This window comes from Tupaia chinensis, unplaced genomic scaffold, assembly GCF_000334495.1.
Source record: "Tupaia chinensis unplaced genomic scaffold, TupChi_1.0 Scaffold000101_1, whole genome shotgun sequence".
Classification (NCBI taxonomy): Eukaryota; Metazoa; Chordata; class Mammalia; order Scandentia; family Tupaiidae; genus Tupaia; species Tupaia belangeri.
In genome coordinates, this window is record NW_006159565.1 from 5,930,933 (window position 1) to 5,940,756 (window position 9,824).

A 9,824-nucleotide genomic window follows, 5' to 3' on the forward strand; every position below is an offset into this window, starting at 1 on the left:
TTGATACTTTGACAAGTGATAGCCTTATCAGGAAGAAAAAGGCCCACTAGTATTAGCATTTATAGAGAAGAAAATGTTACTTATTTGGTTCTTACATAAAAATGTGTTATGGACAAGATATGCCTTTGTTTAACAAAGTTTGAAAGTGAGAACTGTTGTATTAACAAAGATCAGAGTTTTGTTTTACTTGGCTTGTATAACCCCCAACACAGTTTTGTTAGTTTTTTTTTTTTTCTCCCCATTGTTTCAAGTTTTGAATTAATAGCCAAATTTTTCATATTAAAATACAGATTCCGATTTCTCATGAAGAATAAAACCATCTGGGAACCAGCAGTTAGTGTAATGGCTATGTCGCTGGACTCCTACGTAGTCGACCGTGGTTCGTGTCCCGGACCCGGTGGCTTAAAACTCACGTCGGGCGCGTGTGCGTGCATGCCCAAGATCCCGAGAGGAGAATGGAGGAGAAGGGATTGCGGCGTGACCATCCCCCCCTGGGGGGTGATTTCTTGCTTTCTGTCTCTATGTCTCTCTCTGTCTGTCTGGCGAGCGCACGCGCCCTACAGTGAAAATCTCTCCAAAAAAAAAAAAGAGAATAAAACCATCTGTCAATGCTAAGGTCTCATTTATCATTTCCCTACTCTTTCAGCAACTGTGGGTTGATTAGAAAAGAATAAACAAGAATCAAATTATTAAGAGTTTAATAATGCAACTAGTATCTTTAACAACAATTAAAATACTCATGAACTATTGATTACACTAAGTATTTGGTACATATTGGGACCAGCAGTGGTGTGGTGATTAAGGGCACTGGACTCCCACATGGCCCACCATGGTTTGAGTCCTGGACCTGGCAGCTTGCTTTCTCACTTTCCCTCTCTGTCTCTCTCTCTTGCCTTTTCCCTTCTTTATCAAAGTAAAATAAATAAATAAATAAAGTTAAAATAATTCTTAAAATAAATTTGGTACATATTTACTCATTTCAGTCTTTGTAACATTGTCATAATTCAGGTGATATCACTCTCCTGATTTTATAGAGAAGAAATCTCAGGTTCAGGGTTTAAATTAGAGCCCCCCAACTTTAACACTGGTGCCATTCTGGGACAGATAACCCTTTGACATGGAGCTGTCCTGTGCACTGCAGGATGTTTGGAGCATCACTGACTTAGCCCCCTAACTGGACAAAAATGTTATCAGACATTGCCAAATGTCCCCTTGAAGCTATAATCATTCTTGATTGAAAACCATTGGTTTAAATTCCCATGAGCAATAAAATCTCACAAGGAGTAAGTGGCCAGGTAGGATTACGTGTCAATATTCTATTGACCAGATAACTCAATCTCTGAAACATCTGTCAAGAAAATTAGCACAAAATAAAGATGAAGCTGATCAGATTAAAATTGTTCAAAATGATATCATTGTTTTGTAAAAGTCTCAGTGCAAAGTTAAGAAAAAATAACGTAGAGAGTTTTAATAAAAAGAATAGAATCCAGCTAAATATAATGTTTTCTTGGGTCTGAATATGAGGTTATAGCTGCTAATGGAGGTCTGGAATTGGGGAAAAAGAAGTCACGCACATATGTACCACCGCCCAGGCCTGTGGTTCCTGCAATTTTGCCCCATGATGCCTTAAAGTAAATGTGACATTACACACATTTCAGCATCTATTTTCTCAGCAAAAAAGAAGTGTAAGATAAAGAGCCTCAATCAGTATGTTAAAATAAGATCTGATGCAGGAGAGGGAGAAAAGCTTTCAGATCATAAGAAATATCATCTCGAGGAAATTAAAAGCCTGAAATATGGCATATGATTACTGACACCAAAGTCCTGCTGTTGCGCTTTTGAAGGACTTTGAAAGATGCTTTCTATTTGCTAAATAAATCTCCAAAACGACTTGCTTTCCCAGGTGTCAGCGGGCTTCAGTGGGAAAATTTGCGTGCATGGGTATCATCGCCTAACTTTTCAACTGAGCATTTATTGCAGAAAAATGAACTGCTTAAATTAATACATGTCAAATGAAAGCGATCTTGATGAATACATTTTTTTCTGAGCTACCATTCTCGCCTAGTCTTTCCAAGTGAATGTATGAACAAACTTGTACCACATGGATGTGAGTTGGTTTGAAATTAATCAATCAATAAGTGCATCTCACCAATAGCTTTTCTTGCCTTTTCTCTTCCTCTCTCATAGTCTCTCTTTTCTTCCTACCATCATACCTTTGTTCTTTTCAATTAGTCACTCATTCACTCAGTAAGTTTTCACTAAGTATCTACCATATACCACTCAATGAGTATTGGGGGATATAAGTGACCCAAATAGGTACAGATGCCACCCCCATGAAATTTTTCAATATAGAGGCGGTGGTAGACAGTAATCAAAATACCATGCAAACCAAATGAAACTGCAATTCTAAACAGAGCTCTAAAGACATGTAACTCTTTCAGTAAGAGATTATAATAGAGGACTTTTATCTCATGAAGAACTCAGAGAAGGCCTCCTTGCGATAATACCTGAGGGATAAGTAAGAGGCAACCAGTTGAGAAGCAGAAAAGTATTCTAGGTAGTCAAAACAATGTGGGAAGAAAAAAAAAATGCCTCTGGTTGGTGCAGAGGATATTTGAAGAACTAAAGTAAGTGGGTTTGGCCAAGTCATGGAGGCATACTGAAAGTACCACCTCTCAGAAGGTCAGAAACTATATGGGAGGCCCAGGTTTGGTTTCTGAGCCAACCAGAACACCTGGCTGTGCATGCCTGTGTTCCTAACTTATTGGAGGATTGCTATGTCACATGACTCTGTCAAAACATAGCTATCTGTATTTCCCTACCATTCTCTCTGTCACTCAGTTACTCAGAGAGGGGAAAGGAAAAAAGGTAAGTTTGTGTAGAAGGCACAAAGCAAAGGTGAGGACAGTGCAGTAGGTGAAGGAAGACTTTGCCCAGCCTCTGGGCTAGCTTCTGAAAAGAATATTGTCTTGAGAGTAAGATTCAACTTGCTAGTTTGCAAGTTCTTGATTTGTTTCTTTAGAAGACTGGCATCCACAAAGGCATTACATTACATGATGTTAAGATGTTATATTAAAAATTACTATTAGAAATAACCAAGATATCATATACTTTTAAAATAATTATTTAATTTTATTTATTATTATTATTTCTAATTCAACATAGGGCACATAAGCTTACCAGAGAGAAAGCCAGAGAAAGTGAGAAAGCAAGTCACCAGGTCCAAGACTCCAACCATGGTTGGACATGTGGGAGTCCAATGCCTTAACCACCATACCACCTGCTGGCTCTGAATAATCTACTTTGAACTGTTGTATTTTAAAATTGGTTTCCAAAATGAAGCACAGTAAAAACAAATATGATATTGAGTTCAATGAATATTATACATGATCTTCCCCAAAACAATTAGACTTGACTTTACATATATATCTGAGATCAAATTTGGGCTTAATTGTTAAAGACTGAAGGCAAGTATTCTAAATGTCTTAAGAAACTAGCTTAAGCATGCTTGAGTCTGGGATCACCTTTTTTAGTTTCTGCCAGCCAGAAGAATCAATACAATCTTCACAAGATTATAGCGGGCACTTTGGTGATGTGCGACCCTGAGAAATCCTGAATTGCACCATTATATCACTAGAATTTCTTTAGCAAGAACCATTCCGTGTGAGTATATAGACTGCTGGTTTGGAAAATATTGGGGGGGGGGGATATGAGACAGACTGAATACTTCAGACATACTAGTACAATTTGTGCTCAAGGATCCTGGGTAGGAAATCCTAACTCCAATTTCCAAACTGTTGAGAATTGCATTTTTGTGTTTACCTAAGCTATGGTGGGGGATGTTGAGAGGGTATACTAGAGTTTGTCAAGAAATGTCTCAGAGCTGAGCCTTGCAACACACATTATCACCATCTGGAAAAGAAAGTTTCTTTGGAAAGCAGACAATGGAAATAAGTGTGTGTGGGGGACACTGCCTTGGGTAACCATAGTCAGTTGGTGATTGAGGAAGCTTATGTTAGGAGATGCTGATACAATGACCACTGGTCTGTGGATGGTCATTGCTGTGGCATCTCATTATTCTGACCCTTCTGTAGCTTTTCATTATTCTGATCATTATTCCCCTTCTACCCTCGTTACAGATTTCTGAAGAGAGGTTTCTAGACTGCACCACACATAGAGAGAGCCCCAAACTACAGCCCACGAGACAGATGCTTCCTTTTTCACCCAGTAGATGATTTCAACCCACAGCCAGTAATCTGTGATTTTGAAAACAAAAAGGACAGAAAAGAATCAAGTGCATACAAGGAAAGCAGTACCATGTTTAAGTATTCACATGGGAGCCAGCAGGTGGCGTGGTGGTTGGGTCATTAGACTACCACCTGGCCAACTACAGTTTGAGTCCCAGACCTGGCAGCTTGCTTTCTCACTTTCCCTCTCTCTCTCTGTCTCTGTCTCTCTCTGGTGAGCATGTGGGCCCTATAGCAAATTAAAAATAATAATAACAATAACAAATACAATTAAATAAATTATTTAAAAATGTATTTATGTGAAAACGCCTAATTGGACTCCCCCAGTGCTCCATGAGCAGAATCCCATAGAAAACTTCGTGTTTCCATGAGCAATTGAGATAGTGAAGCACTAAGCAGGTTTTACAGAATTTGGTGAGTTTTACAGAATAAGATGCTCAAGTAGAAAAATAATTTTTGCCTATATTTTAAAAATGCAATTTGAAACATCATTTTAAATTTTTTTAATTAATTAATTATTTAGTTGTTTATTTTGAAGCAAGAAGATCTATTACCTCCTTTTGACAAATGAGAAAATAAAGCTTTTTGTTTTTTTTTTTAAAAAAAAGAAAATCTAGTGAACATCCTGGATCAGCCTAATATCCCAAAACTAATTATTTGGACTCTGTTAAAGAGACCCTACGTTCCAACCGAAGATACTGTCTACCACATAAACATACTTTTCTAAAACTCACATAGACCTTAAGCATACTATATATTTGGATAAATATATGTGTGTACATATGTTTAGTACCATTAGAATTTAAGTATATTTTTATGAAGAAAGAGACAATTACCAATTTTTTTCCTCCATGTTTGATAAAGAATGTCCACAAACTAACCAATTCGAGATAGTATTGATTTAAGAAAATACAATTTCATGAGAACTGGCACAGTCACTTGGAATTGCTTTCATTCACCCTCCAGTAACAGGTACTGAATTAGATTTCTCGCTGTGCCATCTCTTCTGCAGTTAGTCACGTACTTTGATATACTTGGGAAAAGAATAGAAGGCAAGAAAAACAAAGAAACCAAAAGGATCAAAAGAAATAATGAATATTACTGTGATTTTTAAATATTCTACTTTTGGGGTTATAGGAAGGGGAGGTCATCAAATAAAGGGGAAATATCTTTGTTTATTGGGTGTCATTGATTTTATTCAGCATTGGGTAATTTTAAATTTTCACTGTTGTCATTTGGGCATAGTCATTCATTTATGTTCTTGTCTTCTACCCTTCTTCCTGTCCTTTTCTAAAATTCTCATCTGCCTGCAACTCTTCCACCCTTCCTTCTTTTTTATTTTTAAATCCTTACATTTTTCCTTCTATGTCCAAGCATAGAAACTCAAAAACTAAAGAGGCAAAGCTTTAGAAATCTAATTAGAAAAATATTCATTTGCTATATATTTGCTTTTCTAAAAAAAGGACAAATAGATCCTTTTAATAAATTATTCCTTTTTCTAATATCTTTATAGTGTCTTTTTTTTTGGGGGGGGAGAGGTTTTCGCTATAGAGCGCGTGCGCTCGCCAGACAGACAGAGAGAGACATAGAGACAGAAAGCGAGAAATCACCCCCCAGGGGGGATGGTCACGCCGCAATCCCTTCTCCTCCATTCTCCTCTCGGGATCTTGGGCACGCATGCACACGCACCCAGCGTGAGTTTTAAGCCACCAGGTCCGGGACACGAACCGCTGTCGACTACGTGGGAGTCCAGTGACATAGCCATTACGCTAACTGCTGGTTCCCTTTATAGTGTCTTTTATCGAAACTTAACAAGATCCATTTTCCGGGGCAGGTCCATTAGGATTAATTAATTTATTCATCTATTCTTTATAATTTCTCTGAAGATGAGTCAGTCATTGGGCGCAATTGCATGCTACAGGGCTGGGTTGCACTTAGCTTTCAGTCCGACATAGAAAACTCCCTCCTGCTCCCTTTAGCTTTCACACACAGCTTTGGCTGGGGACTTCTAAACAGCTGATTCTCATTTACATTAAACCTTTCCCTTACTGGACTCAATATAAAGGAGGCCTAAGTGCCAACTCTGGGGTTTGGCACAAATGATTTTAATTGTTCCCTTATCCAATATTCAGAGATAGGGTTCAGCCATTAGGCCCTGAAAAAACAATATACAAATACTAGTTTGATGGACAAGGTTAGTAATAAGATCCAGCTCTCTTCTGCATGTCATACTTGAGAGATGCAAAAAGATAGCCACCTCTATTCTTGTTCTCACACATGTTATAACTGGTACATGCATTTATTTCCTGCCTTAGGACTGCAGAGCACAGCTAACGGAATCCAAGACTCTGGAATTCAGGCAGCCTGACTTTTGTGTTACTTCAGGAACTAGTTAGTCCTGTCATCAAAAGAAGGAGTGTCCTGCTTCTGACAGGCTACTGAGTTAAAATTAGGAAACAGATCACAAGGGTATGCCTAAGTACTACAGCCTCAGAACTACTGTGTGGTAAGAATTTTTATTTCCCCTTCCAAACACACACACACACACACACACACACACACACACACACACTTTCCATTAGAATGACTTGTATATATAAAATAAAAGCAATAGGTGACTTCAGTCGATCACAGTTCATTGGAAAAGTTTCAAAGATGGGGTCTATAAAAGCAATTTGATAACACTCCTGATTATCACTAAATAGTGGTAAAAACCAAGTCATTAATACGAAAGACCTACAACACAAAGTCAAAAGCAGAGAAACAAATTGGTTTTTCTTCTTTGGGGTTACTTGTGCTATTTCAGTTATGCAAAGTGTACCCCATATTTAAGAGCAGCCTTTTCAGACCTCACTTTTGACCAAGAAATGTGTGTGTGTGTGTGTGTGTGTGTGTGTGTAGATATATGTATGCATATTGGAGAGGTGGTTCTCAAACATTTCCAGCCTATGTTTTCCTTCACAGATGAAATAATGGAAAGCCATGACATTAAAAACTACATCATTCTAAGAAATGTTGACATGACTTTTCCTCTGTCTTTTTTTCTTTTGTGGTAGGTGGTGTGATTTTACACAACTTTTAAAAAGCATAAGGCAGACTGTGAATTACTTTTTTCAAATATTTATGTCAGGGGAGTAACTTTTCAAAAGTTATTCTAAAGCCCAGGATTTCTGCTCCCTACACCTAAACCCCAAACCACTTGTGAAAATGCAGCTTCTCAAACAAAGCCCAGCTCTATGACTTCCAGCTGTCTTTATCTCACCAAATGTCTTGACATAGACATGTGCAATCAGTAAATCAAAAGAAAAAGGGGGAGGCTGTTAAAAAAAACCAAAACACTGGGACTCTTAAAAATGAATGTGAAATTTCTAAATACCTCTATTTTAAAACTGTAAAACTGTATCTGTGTACACCTTAAGTTCATTCTCTCTAATGATCAAGATTGTTCTTTTTCACATCTGCATTTCAAACTGTCATCCATTCTCTTTGAGAATGTGTTTTACACATACACACATACCAAAAAAACCATGTACACACATGTGTGCATAATATGTTTGGAGACAGAGATGACTTTTAAACAACTGAAATCATTCCTTGTCATCTGATGGCATGGTATTTCTATGAGCTGCTACCTAGCCAGAGTCCTCTCAACAAGGCGTATGCAGTCCATGTGGGAGCATAGGGACTCCAACCTCTTCTGCAGCCTCCACCTTCATCATTCCAGCTGTTGAACCGCTTATTCCTGTACTGACAGTGCCGCTTTCAAAATCAGATACTCCACAGGCAGAGACACAGGGGCCCCTGCTCGCAGAGACAAAGCAGAGGGCTGTTTGGCATTTTCCTTCTGTGACAGGCTGTTTCTGCTACAAGAGGTACTAATTGGCCCCCTCCCAAGCGATGACATTTGTGATCTGCTGCCAAAGGGCAAGAGACAGATCTGTAGCTGCCCTTTCTTCCTGGTGTAACATCAACGATGCTAAAACAATCATCTCCATTCTGACCCTGAGGACTCTGGGCCAGTGTAGAACAAATTTAAGCATCCTCCTACCCCAATCCCGTCATTTTAAAGGAGGTCCTTTGAATTTGTTCAAACATGACATGTATAAAAATCACTTAAAATGAAATGGTGCTTTGGGAAGAGGAGAGAAAGGTTTACTTTGTACAATTTTGCAGGAAGAATTTTGAACTCCTATATCCTCTTGAGCCTTTTGCCCATCAGACAAGTATTTTCCCAAAGGCTGTTAATGGTATCTGTTTTTTTCTTTTTCTTTTTTTGGAGAGGTTTTTGCTATAGGGCGTGTGCACTCGCCAGAAGGAGAGAGAGAGACAGAGAGACAGAAAGTGAGAAATCATCCCCCAGGGGGGATGGCCACACTGCAATCCATTCTCCTCCATTCTCCTCTTGGGATCTTGAGTACGCACACACACATGCCTGGCGTGAGTTTTAAGCCACCGGATCCAGGACTCAAACCGCAGTCAACTACATGGGAGTCCAGTGACATAGCCATTACACTAACTGTTGGTCTCAAGAGTGGCACATTTTAAAATCTAGAGGGAGTTCCTGGCATATACTCACCTACTCCATTCCTAAGGAGGAGGTCACTAGGCTAAGAATGGAGGCATTTTTTGTTTTTTTACTATTAAATATGGTTATAATCTCTCTGCTCTTGTCTTTTCCCATTCTTTCTCTGAACTTCTACATACCAAGCACTTCTATGGTATGTGCTCCTATAACTGATCTTGACTCTAGTCTCTCCCCTTTATAGGTGTCAGTATGGGGGAGGCAGAGGATTTTACTAATGGAGATGGCTCCCCACTCTATTGACCAGAAATAACAGATTATCCCAACTCAGCCTTGGATGGAGGGAGACAGATCATTTCCTCTTTTCCATGATTTCTTGCTTTCTTCCTTCTCTCACATTAGCATGAAAAAAATCAACGATCCTAGAAAAGTGGTGGCCTTAATTTTGGCCTCTAATCATCAGATAACAAAGGAATACCGAGGGTCACAAGGGTTTGCCAGTTCTCTGAGATGAACACAGAATAGGGATTTGTCATCAATGCCAGAGAAAAAGCCTTTTCTGTATGTCTCTGTGTTTATATTCCTACAACCCAGGGTGCTGGTGGGTGTTGAGAAACAATTCAGGATGTGAAATGCTCTTGGAGTCATTGCAAAATCTGACCAACAGCAGTCTTAGGCTACTGAAGGAGGGAATTCTGGTTTCCTGTCACTACTGTAGGTCTACATGGCAGCCTAGTGTGAGTGTAGAATGATTTGTGTAGATAATAAAGTTTTATGACCAAGCCAACCAGATGATGGAATGGTGGAACCCAGAAACAGTGATTATCCTAACTAAATCTAATTGCTTCACACTCACACTGAGTGATTGATGTTCCACTGATCCTACATAGAGCCCAAATATTCCAAAATATGTATCTATTGAAGACAACTGATTCTTTCCATATTCATTACATATATATATATTTCTTGTTCTTCCTGACCTAGAAACATCTATTTCTCACCTTTGTATCACCCACAGTATAATGAATAAATAGCTATATATATATATATATATA